At 38.3% G+C, this 12248-nt stretch overlaps 1 long non-coding RNA gene across 1 annotated transcript; it reads right to left on the bottom strand.

Moving 5' to 3' along the window:
* Positions 1-3894: 3894 nt before the first annotated feature.
* Positions 3895-11757, bottom strand: LOC147436256 (uncharacterized). The gene is made up of 3 exons (XR_015185056.1): positions 11353-11757; positions 8345-8392; positions 3895-4827 (listed from the first exon to the last, which is right to left on the bottom strand). It is a non-coding gene; the product is annotated as an uncharacterized LOC147436256 (long non-coding RNA).
* Positions 11758-12248: the final 491 nt, after the last annotated feature.

Below are 12248 nucleotides of genomic sequence, written 5' to 3' on the forward strand. Positions count from 1 at the left end.
TTACTACAAGTAAATCCAAAAGGGTGCAATCAAGTGTGACAAGTTCTTAAGTAAAACTTTTTCTTGGGCATAGTAGTAGATTGTTTTCTCATTTAGTAGGTGGTGTTAAACGCCAAACAATCATATGAAAACTAAAAAAATGTACAAATATATCTACTTGAAATCACAAAAATACAAAGTAATTAATGTTCAAATGTGCTGCCAAAGTTGCATCTTGATGAAAAGCTATTATGTGAAGTTTCAAGTTTCTTTATAATAGCATTGTTTCCTCTATCAGAATGGAATTTTTCATCATGGGGCTTTGATATCATACTTAGTGAGAATACATATTTTGTAAGATATCTATGAAACATTTAGTAGAAGCTTTGTTTATGTAACTTTTGTTACATCCCAAATCTTGAGCTATGTGCATAGCTTCCATGTCCTTTAAAGTTGAGATCAAAGGAGTTTTAGGTAGCTTTGATTTTTGAAAACCATTTAATAAAAAGGGAGTATTCTTTCTTGTGGTTATGAAGCCAATCCTTGTGATAGATAAGGCTCTTTAAAGCAAAATGTGGTGGAGGATTGACTAAATCTTCCATGCTTGCTGCCAAGACTTTTGGTTTGAACTTATTTAGAAGATGAGACATCATTGTCACTAGGTTTGGTCCACCCATCAATAACACCTTTAGATTGCTTGTACAATGCATGTTCAAATTGGATAGGCTCTTGACCATAACGATCAAAATTGACAATCCCACTTGTATCACTTGCTTGGCTTAATTGCACCAAGTATGGAAAAATTTCTTAAACCAAATTGAATCAACAACCTTGACATCAAAGAAGTTGGGAAAGATGCAATTCTTGAGTGGATTTAACATCCCTTGTAAGGGCTATCATCAAGTAGAAGTCCTTGTATGCTTGAAAACATCTCCAAATTGATTCCAAACATACTCAAGAGGTTTAAACATTGCTTCCACCCCCATCTTATTGAGTCGATATATGATATTCTTGGAAATCTTGTGGTAATTTTTTGGAGTCTATATTATGAAGAAAGGAAAATTCTTAATTTCATGAGTCTCTAAACACCTTATTATTGTCAACACATTGTGGATAAAAGTTGTTGTCCAAATTCCAATATGAAATCTATAAAGCAAGGCATCAATAAACTCCATACACATTGCCTGAGGAACCACCCAATTTTTGACTACTTGAAGACTTTGGAACTTTTGGATTTTGCAAAACAACATCGTAGCATTTGTCCATTAAGATCCAAGATAGCACATAACTTTGATGAATTTTAGATAATGATGAAGCTATCATAATAACATGTGTTATATCTGTCAAAACCCAAAAAGCCACTATTATATACAAATTCTACAATCATATCTTTCTTGGAGGCTTATGCTGGACAAAAAGTACCATCTACAATTTCTCCTTGCAATCAAACAGTTTCACCCAACAATGTACACTTAAACAATTGTTTGAGGGGTATAACTAGTTCTCTTTTATACGTAAAAATCATATATCAAACTTTGGGGTCATTAACAATTTTATGCAATAAGGGAGATAAGTTTTCTCCAGTAGATTTCTTTTGCACATCCCAAGCCTAATTTGTACCTATAGTTAGATCTACTCTCATGGCCTATAGGCCATTTTGTTAATAATGTCTAGCCAAGGATTCTTTAATAGGGTAGAATTATGCAAAAGCTCCTTGCTGATGTCTATAGCATGCTTGATTATTGACAACTCATACCTCGTACACAAAGGAAGGTATAACATGCTATTTTGTAAAATAAAGCTCGTTTGTCTTTAAAAATGAAACTTGTGTCAAAAAGTCTTTGGTCAAAACTCAAATACTTGGGTTTTGAGAATGAGGAGCAACTTTATCACTTAGGTTTTGAACAATTAAAAGCACACCCACTCGATTTTTTGAACTTGTGGACAAAACTTGACAACTTATCATTTGACCACATGGACAGAACTCTCACGTAGGTTTTAAATGTGTGAGAAAAAGTTTCTCGTTTGGGTCTTAGCTTTTCAACATGTGGTGAAAACTTGCTCACCTATGTTGTGACCACTCTTTTTGAACTACGACTACTCTATCCACATGGTCAAAACCTAAGTAAATCTGTTTTTTTTTTGAAGTGCGACTACTCTCTCTCCACATGGTCAAAACCTAGGTGAGTGTATTTTGTCATATATTCAAAACCTTTGAGTAATTAAGCTTTGAAATTGTGGTTAAGTTTTGTTCACTACCTTTCAAATGTTGATATTTTCAAAATATTATTTGAGAAATATAGTTAGAAACCATCTGAGTGCTTTTGACAGGATCATTTAGTTTCACTTCTTTAGCTTGTGTGCTTTAAGTAAATGGATAAAAGACTTGCACAAATATAACTTAAGCCACGAAACCCTAGCAAGCTCTCTATTTAAAAAGAGAAATCATAGGCAATAGTTCTTTTTTTAGCTTTTGCTTCGATGTGATTATGACTTACAACAAATCAAAGCCACCACCTCAAGACGCTTCCTTAAAAACAAACCCATTAAGATATATTGCAAACCAATTTGTGGTACCAAATATAACTTAAGCCATGAAACCCTAGCAAGCTCTCTATTTAAAAAGAGAAATCATAGCCAATAGTTCTTTTTTTTAGCTTTTGCTTTCGTGTGATTATGACTTACAACAAATCAAAGCCACCACCCAAGACGCTTCGTTAAAAACAAACCCATTAAGATATATTGCAAACCAATTTGTGGTACCAAATAGTACATAAAATTAAGGGACACACTTGAAGGAAGAGAGAGAGAGAGAGAGAGAGAGAGAGAGAGAATCAATCTTAATCATGCAAGTGGAGTGAGGAGGAACATTCTTAGTATACTTTTGACCATGTGAACACAACTTTGGAGAGAGAGAGAGAGAGAGAGAGAGAGAGAGATTGATTTTATTATTGTTCCTGGAGGTCAAATATGACCTATCGGACCAAAGTTACATGTGATGTAGTATGTTGTGGCTAATGTGTGATTCTCGATGCTCCAAAGTTTTGGTGATGAGACTCGCAATGGAGAGCCCATAGTGTGGCAAGAGAGGAAAGTGTGTAGGTCTAATTCATGGCTAGATATATGAGGAAAACAACTTTGGATGTGACCAAAAGCTAAGCACTCTAGTCCTGTGTGGTACTCAGACCCTCAAGCTTTCAGTGTGAGCATAATGTGCACAATGGATTTGACTCTTCTCCATTGTCCCAACATCCTGTGTTGCATCAAAGGGAGTAAGAGATAATTCGAATGGCTGGGAGATCTAGGGGAGAACGAGGAAGGCATTCAGAGAGAGAGAGAGAGAGAGAGAGAGAGAGAGAGAGAGAGAGAGAGAGAGCACCAAGCGTAGTCAAAGAGGGTTTGAAAACTTAGTCACATAGGGAAAACTAATAAAGACATCCTCACTAAAGTTCTGACCATGTGGACAAAATTAAGGGATGGAGAGAGAGAGAGAGAGAGAGAGAGAGAGAGAGAGAGGAGAATGAGGAAGGCATTGAGAAGGAGGGTTAGAGAGAGAGAAAGAGCACCAAGCGTAGTCACTAAGGCTTTGCAAACTTAGTTCCTCACAAAAAACTAGGAGAGACATGCTCGCCAAAGTTTTGACCTTGTGGACAAAATTGAGAGAGAGAGAGAGAGAGAGAGAGAGAGAGAGAGAGAGAGAGAGAGAGAACAAAACTCACTTACTTAGGGAAATGAGGAGCACTAGGAGCACTAGGAGAGACAACCTCTCGAATGTTTTGGCTGTGTGGACAAAAGTGAGGGATCAAGAGGGGGAGTTGATGAAGACAAGATGGAGAGAGAGAGAGAGAGAGAGAGAGAGAGAGAGAGAGAGAGAGAGATGGAAAAAATTGAAGGACGAAGGGGGAGTAAGAGAGATAGGGAAACCTCTTTCATGTTTCCAAATAGTACATAGGCTTTATCATCCCAAAATTACAAGGCAAAAGAGTACTTCAATTGTTGCAATTCAAAAATTATAGTGCAATCAAGGTGCAAAACACCTTAAGTGGACTTCATTTTCTCTTTCATGATAAGGTCCACATGATGTCTTGGTTAGATTCCTCTACACCTTCTTGGGGTAGTTCAGGCACTTGTGGTTCATCCTCTTCGGTGTCTTTTCAATTAGACTTTCTTTAGCTTTTTCATGTGCTCTATAACAAACTCCATCAAGTTCACATTGCTCTTGCGATTTACAAACCACCATAGTGGTTTATCTTTGACTTAAGAGTGTAGCCTTTGATGTAAGACCACCTGCAAACACATCGAGGACAACCTTGTGAATGCTTTTGAAGCTTTATTGATGACTTGCTTCTTCCTTCTCACTATTGCTTTGGCTACTTGTTGCTCGTCATCAAGATCTTTGGATCATTGCCCTCCACTTCAATGTGTGCATTGCCCCATACTAGGGGCTTGTTTGTACTATTGACATAGTGATAAAGGTTGAAAAATGTTTTGCTCATGCTCACTAACGTTAACACCACAAATGTGTCTATGGCCTCTGAAGCAAACTTGTTGGTTGAGGGCAAGAAATCAATGCTACCAACAAGCGTTTGGTACTTTATGCTCATGTGTAAAAGACCATTCACAAAGCAGCCATTTTCCTTCGAGTAAGGAAAACCAGTGTCCTTAGGAGACTCTTTTCTAGTATAGTCCTGGAGAGGCAATGTATGAATCTTCTGCCTTGTCTTCAAACGACCACCATCTCCTTTTGTTGGGGAGAGAAATTCTTCATTGTGTTGAGCATTTTGAAATGCCAAGGAAATATATCTTATTCAAGAGATGAATCTGTATCTTTCTCTAGAATTTAGGAGTCTATAGAGCATACAACAATAAATATTAGTCCACATTACTCCATATTACATTCCTTTTTCATACCTAAGTACCTGCTTAACTTTTGACCATGTGGAAAAAAGTCACTCACTTAGAATTGCCCATTGAGAGTGAGATTTGTCCACATGGTTAAAAGAGAACTCACCAAGTTTTCTCAAAAGCTAAGAGAGAAAGAAGCAAGGGGAAGCTTCTATATAAGGCCATTGACTTCTTTTGCTAGAGAGAGAGAGGGGATGAGAGAGAGAGAGGGAGAGGACAAAATGTAGAAAACGAATCAAAGATTTTTTATTACGTGGAAAAAACCTAGGGATGGAGGGAGGGACATAAAGAGAGAGAGAGAGAGAGAGAGAGAGAGAGAGAGAGGAGAGAGAGAGAGAGAGAGAGAGAGAGAGAGAGAGAGGAGAGTTTCTGACCGTGTGGACAAAACCTATGGCACAATGAGAAAGCTAGGATAAATCTAAGAGAGTGAGAGAGTGTACAAAACTTACAAAGGGAAGGATCATAGTATTTGACCACGTGGACAAAACTTAGGGATGCAGGGAGGGACACACACACACACACACACACACACACACACACACACACACACACACACACACACACACACACAGGAGAGAGAGGAGCAAACTCACTCACTTAGTTTTGACCAAGTGGAAAAGACTCACTCACTTAAGGAATGCAGAAACATCCTTACAAAAGTTTTGACCATGTTGTCGAAAGTGAGGGTGAAGGGGGACAAAGTGAAGGATGAGAAGTTCATGGAAAAATCTAAGAGAGTCAGAGAGAAAGTAAAATAATGTGAAAGGGAGTGGGAGAGTTTTGACCATGTGGACAAAACTTAGGGATGTAGGGAGGGACACAAAGAGAGAGAGAGAGCGAGAGAGAGAGAGAGAGAGAGAGAGAGAGAGAGAGAGAGAGAGAGAGAGAAAGATGTTTGACCATGTGGAAAAAACTTAATAAGGGAGAGAGAGATTGTTTTAACATTCATACAAGATCTCTCTCTCTCTAGAGAGAGAGAGAGAGAGAGAGAGAGAGAGAGAGAGAGAGAGAGAGAGAGATATGATCTATGGGACCGGATAACAAAACAAAACATTTCAGAGGGTTCTTTCTAGGTGGAAAAGTTGTTAAATACATCACAAAGAGTAAAAACATCACATTGAAGGAATGAGGATTTAATGAAACCTAAGGAGGGATAGGCGAGGGAGTAGCTGGTTTTGGAGTTCAAAACTCCTGGGAAATGGCTTTATCTTCACAATAAACTACCCATTTTTTGAATGTTGTGCATGCTTCACACACCTTCTGAAGTTCTACCTTCTTTTGTTTGAGTTGGGTGGGTGTAAGAACTTTTGCAAACCAAAGTGTGGCATCTTTCAAAATCCTTGATTACTTGAGGAATTTGATTTGATCTGCCTTGGTCTTGAAAGTGATGATCACATGGTTGGTGCAGTGTCTAAGAAATGTGGTGACTGCTGCTTGATTCCATCGTACTCCCATAGGGACTATCACCTGAGTTTGAGCAAGGAACTCATTGAAATTAAGGTCCCCCTCCCCTTTCTAGTTGCTTGGGAGCCCACTAATGCAAGCATTGAGAGCTATATCTTCTTGCCATTTTTGATCACGTAGCAAGGATGTCACACCGTCTTCAATCTTGCAAGAGATCTCCTCATGTTCTTGAATCTTGAACTCCTTTGTGAGTGTCGTGGCTACTTCCCCTTTTTCTTTAGTGAGCATGACATCCATCTACTTTGTTTCCTTTATCCTTTCCTCCAATGTGGTGACACGGGCTTTGATCGTGATGTCTCTCTCTCTTCTCCCTCCTTGTGAAGTCTCTCAACTTTGTTTTGAAGGGGGGTAGTGATGTTGAGCTTCGAGGGTGTTGCCACTACTTCGACAAAAGTGAGATTGCTTTGGGTTGAGGCTCAAGTGGTCATGGTCAATTGTTTGAATGATGTAACCACCTGGTGGTATCACTAGGCAACCCAACAGAACTAGGGTGGTAGCCCAAAATGACCGCTTGATTGATCCATGACTTTATTGGACACTAACCAACCCGAGCACAACTAGGCTACATGTTGTAGGTCATTGAGAAAGTAAAGGAGATTGCACAAGTTTCTAGAGTGTGGAAGGGAGTCAAACCAAGGCTTTAATCAAGCACACCAGGTCACATCTTGCAGGTCTCCGAGAAGAGAAAGGACATTGCAAAGGTTTGTGAAGAGTGAGAAGCTCATGCAATTGACTTGGTGGGGTGGCCCTCTCTCTAACCTCTCCTTGAGGGCGCCGCCCCTGCGCCCGTAGTGGAGCAAAGAGACAGGGAAGAGAGAGAGGGAGAGAAAGAGAGTTTTGACCATGTGGAAAAAATTGAGGGAGAGAGGAAGAGAGACTAGAGGAGACACTAGGACTTGTCCACATGGAAAATCCTTGGGGGACATTGACTTTGTTCTGATATTATACTACCTTGTGAACAAAACCGAGAGGTAGAGAGAGAGGGAGGGGGCTAGGGGAGGCAGAGACCATGTGGAGAAACTTTAGGGATGGGAAGAGAGAGAGAGAGAGAGAGAGAGAGAGAGAGAGAGAGAGAGAGAGAGAGATAAGGGGAAACAAGAAAGCCATGGACAAAACTAAAGGATGGAGGAAGAGGGTGAGATTTGTCCACACGGATAAATCTTTGATACCAAAACACTTTTTATTTTTGGCCAAAAGTGTAAATAGAATTCAATAAAGAAAAAATAGACAAAATAATATGGACAACATTGCATGCTCACTCACATGTGGGATTTTTTCCAAACACATCATCAAATATTTTCATATGAAATGTGTGGTGCTATTTAAAATCATGTATAACTAAATAGATCTTAGTCTCATATCCATGTTTATTCTTTTCAACACAATGCTTGATTTTGTTGTCCACATGGCTAGAATTTAACTAGTTAAAGTTACTCTTTCTAGTAAGTTGTAGCATCATCTTAGTTACTACATGGGTGCAAAAAGGAATTAGATAATTAAAAGCCCACTTGACGGTGCATCAAGTCAATTGAATTTTTTGTAGGTGGACCTGAATGGCAGTGCCTTGCCCTAAGGACATGTACCTTCTTAGATCCTAGGCTTCATGTGTAGTCGTATAAATACAAGTGGTTTCATGATAGTAATAAAATCATCACATGGTGCAAAAATTTGTCCATAAGGTCAAATTTTGTGCTATGTTTTTCTAGAAAGTAAAATTTCTTATACTAAGACAAACAAAATCTTCACGTGGTCAAAGTGATGCACAACAAGATTAAGAGAAATACATTTGACACTTTAATAGAGAAAGCTAAACACTGTCACACTTTTAGGTTACTATCAACTAATGCAGTTAACTAAGCAACTACAAATGGTGCAACATGCTTTCAAACCAACATGGAGAGGGTATGTCATCACCTTCTCTTCATTTGCATTCAAACTTTGTTTATTTTCTATCATTTGTGAATAGTTATACACAAAAGATAGTTCTAGATGATACCTTTGATAGGACGATCGATTTCGTGTGTTGATCCAAGGGAGATAGCTACTGCACAACTCAAAAACATTTAGGAAATCTTGGTTGATATATGTAGAGTTGTTTACCCAAAAAGAGCATGATATGTGTATTGTGTGTGTGCGTGCATGCAAGCACGAAAGAGAGAGATAGAGAGAGATTTTTTTCAGAGGTTGTAAAGTTCCAAGCAAGAATGTAAAGTTGGCAATGTTAAAAAAAGTTTGCTTCCATGGCTCACGATATGGGTATCCCAAGAAAGTTTTATTTGATCATGATGTCGATGAGTCTCAGTGGCAACCCTTCCTGTCAATGCCATAGTGTAGTGTCACGAGAGAGAGAGAGAGAGAGAGAGAGAGAGAGAGAGAGAGAGAGATGAGTGCCATTGCTGAGAGAGATGAGTCACAAAGAAGGAAGAGCAAGAAAAGCGGATGCACTTTCGAGGAAGCCCATTCTAGCTTTCTCTTTGAGAGAGAGAGAGAGAGAGAGAGAGAGAGAGAGAGAGAGAGAGAGAGAGAGAGAGAGAGAGAGAGAGAGTCACTACTGCAAGAGGTGTGACATTGCAAAGTTTGAGCAATGCAGAAAAGGGTTGCTCTTAAATCAACTCCAAGGTTTGAATCAACACATGATCCATTGCCACAATGTAACCACAATCCGAAATCATTGTTCTGCACCTATGTTGCTCAACGCCTGGTTGTCAGGCGCCGTGCTTGAATGTGTGTGTGTGTGTGCACTTGTGTGTGTGTGTGTGTGTGTGTGTGTGTGTGAGAGAGAGAGAGAGAGAGAGAGAGAGAGAGAGAGAGAGAGAGAGAGAGAGAGAGAGAGCACACGCTAGGCTATTGCGGAACTGCACAGAGAGAGGGATTGGTTGGCCGGCGAACTATAGACGTAGAGAGAGAGAGAGGCCCTTTTGCCAAACTTTAGAGAGAGAAAAAGGATTTTGCTAGATTGTAGAGAGAGGGCTTGCCAAAAACATTTTTCCTAACCTAATAGAATATGGGCACACTTAAAAGTTTTGTGGCTTAGGTCAAAGGTTGAAGGATTGCTACACTAAAATTCTTCAAATTTTTGGGCCCAAGTCCGGGTCAAAAGTTGAAGCATTTGCCAGGAACCACATTATAAGTTCTTAACTTTTTTAGGTGTCTTTCAAGGCAAGCTTGGAAACTAAAAAGGGATTTTCAATTTAAACCGGTTTAAGATACACTAATCCTTGTTTTTGAGCAAACACTGCAGAGAAAAGGGCATTTTGGTGGACCAGTTGAGTGTTCGGAAAAAATGATTTTTCCAAACATACAAAATTCTTTACCTTGAATTTGCCAAGAGGAAATTTTAGAGAATTAGGCTTATTTTTAGGGTTTTTACAAAATTTCTCTATTTGTGGGCGAAATTTCTCCTTTTCCCCTTGTCCTCAATCGGCATTTTTGAAATTGAAAACGACACAATATTAAGCTGACATACATTTTTTCCGAGCATCGGTGGAACTAGAGAGAGAGAGAGAGAGAGAGAGAGAGAGAGAGAGAGAGAGAGAGAGAGAGAGAGAGAGAGAGAGTAGTTTGTTGATTTCAAGAAAACAAAGTGAAAGTGTTCATGGTGGCTTTTTAAAACAATAAAAAAGTGATAAAATCATTAAGTTTAGTTCATTTAGAACTATATAAGTTGAAGCATGGTTCGAAGACGTCTCTTTTATTAAGTGACCTGGTTTCCTCCTCTCAAAAGAAGTAAACCAAAAATACTAGCAATTTTTTTGAAATTTATAAGATTTGTGAAATAAGCTCTCACATATTTCACCGGGTTTTCTTCTCTTTACTGTAGTTTACTTGTTAATATTAATATATATATATGTGTGTGTGTGTGTGTGTGTGTGTGTGTGTGTGTGTGTGTTTTATGTTTGAATCCTAACCACAATTGGAATCATATGCTTAAGTACAATTTAGATTGAAGTTTCAATACAAAATAAATTATCTTTATGATCATAAATTACAAAAAAACCTAGCATTAATCAGCTTTACAAAGATAAATTCACAAAGAAATTGGATTTTGTAGGAGATGCTTTCTGCCACAAGCATTCCTAGCTGAGGGATGAGAGACTCACCTGCCAACCAACCAGACAACACATAGTTAGAATTAATCATGTATTGAATGGGTGACAGGTGTAAAGCGCCCCCATCCACGTGTTATAGTTGTCACATCTAGCAATGCGTAGCATCTTGCATTCTCCAATAATGAGGTAAATTATCCATTGAGAGAGAGAGAGAGAGAGAGAGAGAGAGAGAGAGAGAGAAAGAGAGAAGAAGAAAGAAAAAAATAATCACCATTTAATAGAAATGAGTTTTAACTCCCAACAATCTCTTATTTTGTAATCACACAAGTTGAGAACATCTTCTCAAAACATTGAATTCACAACAAAAATATTATTGTGAATATGCATGTATCTATAAATGTAGAGGGTGTGTCCATGAAACTTATAGATTTAAAACCATCACCACGTTTGTAGTATATAATCCCTATTGTATTTATCACAAAACCCTACATTTCATTGTATGGTTGTAACAAATAAACCAATATACATATGCACTTATGTCAAAATTCCTTACCATGTGTTTGTTTGTTTGTGTGTGTGTGTGTGTGTGTGTGTGTGCACGCACGCACACATATCGATTAGAAGTATATTTAGTTATAATCTCTAGCTTTGCTTACTTACATTTGAATGAGTGATTGTGTGTGCACACGTGCACACACGAACGCACATGCACACAAGATTTTATACATGTGCATGCATTTTTGTAGGTATAGTGTATTTTCAAGTGAGGGTGTGTTTTGATTTGCTTTTGTGTGTGTGTGTGTGTGTGTGTGTGCAAGTGTGCATGCGCACATACATGCACACGCATGTATGTACCTATGGGTGTGTGAATACATATGAAAACATTTGTACAAAAAGTGCAACAATTTCTTCACCATATTTAAAATTGATGACAAAACGATGAATTAAACAACACCTGTGAAGTTGTGGCAAGAAGTAATGCCATGTTGCAAATCACCTCCAAGACTGTGATGTCCAAAGGTACCTTGATGATTGATATAGTGCTACAATTTATACTTTGATTGGCTTCTCAACATATGTAGCTATCATAGAATTATGCTAAATTGAAAGTAAGCAAATAGTCTTTCAAGCTCTACTGTGTAGTACAACTCAAGCTTGTGTATACTCAAGGCTCTCTTGGTAGGCAGCCATCACTCTTCTTCTCCTTTTATCCTCATATGTCCTCAATCTGTTGAAGAGTAGAGTGACCTATTATTAGATACACCAATTTCTGTTTTGCATAGAGACAATATTGTGTGTGTGTGTGTGTGTATGTGTGTGTGTGTGTACATGTGAGAAGGAGAGAGAATGATAAAAGACAACAAAGCTGCAATCCGTTTCCTCCTCTTTTAGCAATACCCTTTTATTTAAAAATCAATGCCTAGGAGAGAGTTGTGTGTGTGTGTGTGTCCAAAACTTCTTTTGTTTGGTGTGCATGAGAGCTAGTGGGAGAAGTTTTTAGACGGTAGGGAAAGTATTTTACCATCTTTTGTCTTTGTTTGAAAAGAAAAAGTATAGGTGATAGTCCTACATGTTTCCTTGTCAATGCAGCCACTACATTTTAAAACAAGTGAAAGATTTTCAAAAAAGTATTTGGATATCTTATTTGTACCCTTCCAATTTGTATAGAAAGAAATTGAGAGCTTTCTCAGGGCCTCGAAGCCACTACATTTTTGAACAAGTGAAAGATTTTCAAAAAAGTATTTGGATATCTTATTTGTACCCTTCCAATTTGTATAGAAAGAAATTGAGAGCTTTCTCAAAGCCTTGAACGGCTACACTTATATGACGTTCTTTTTTGTGCATCTAGTG

Source organism: Adiantum capillus-veneris, chromosome 18, assembly GCF_014529385.1.
Source record: "Adiantum capillus-veneris isolate H3 chromosome 18, ASM1452938v2, whole genome shotgun sequence".
Classification (NCBI taxonomy): Eukaryota; Viridiplantae; Streptophyta; class Polypodiopsida; order Polypodiales; family Pteridaceae; genus Adiantum; species Adiantum capillus-veneris.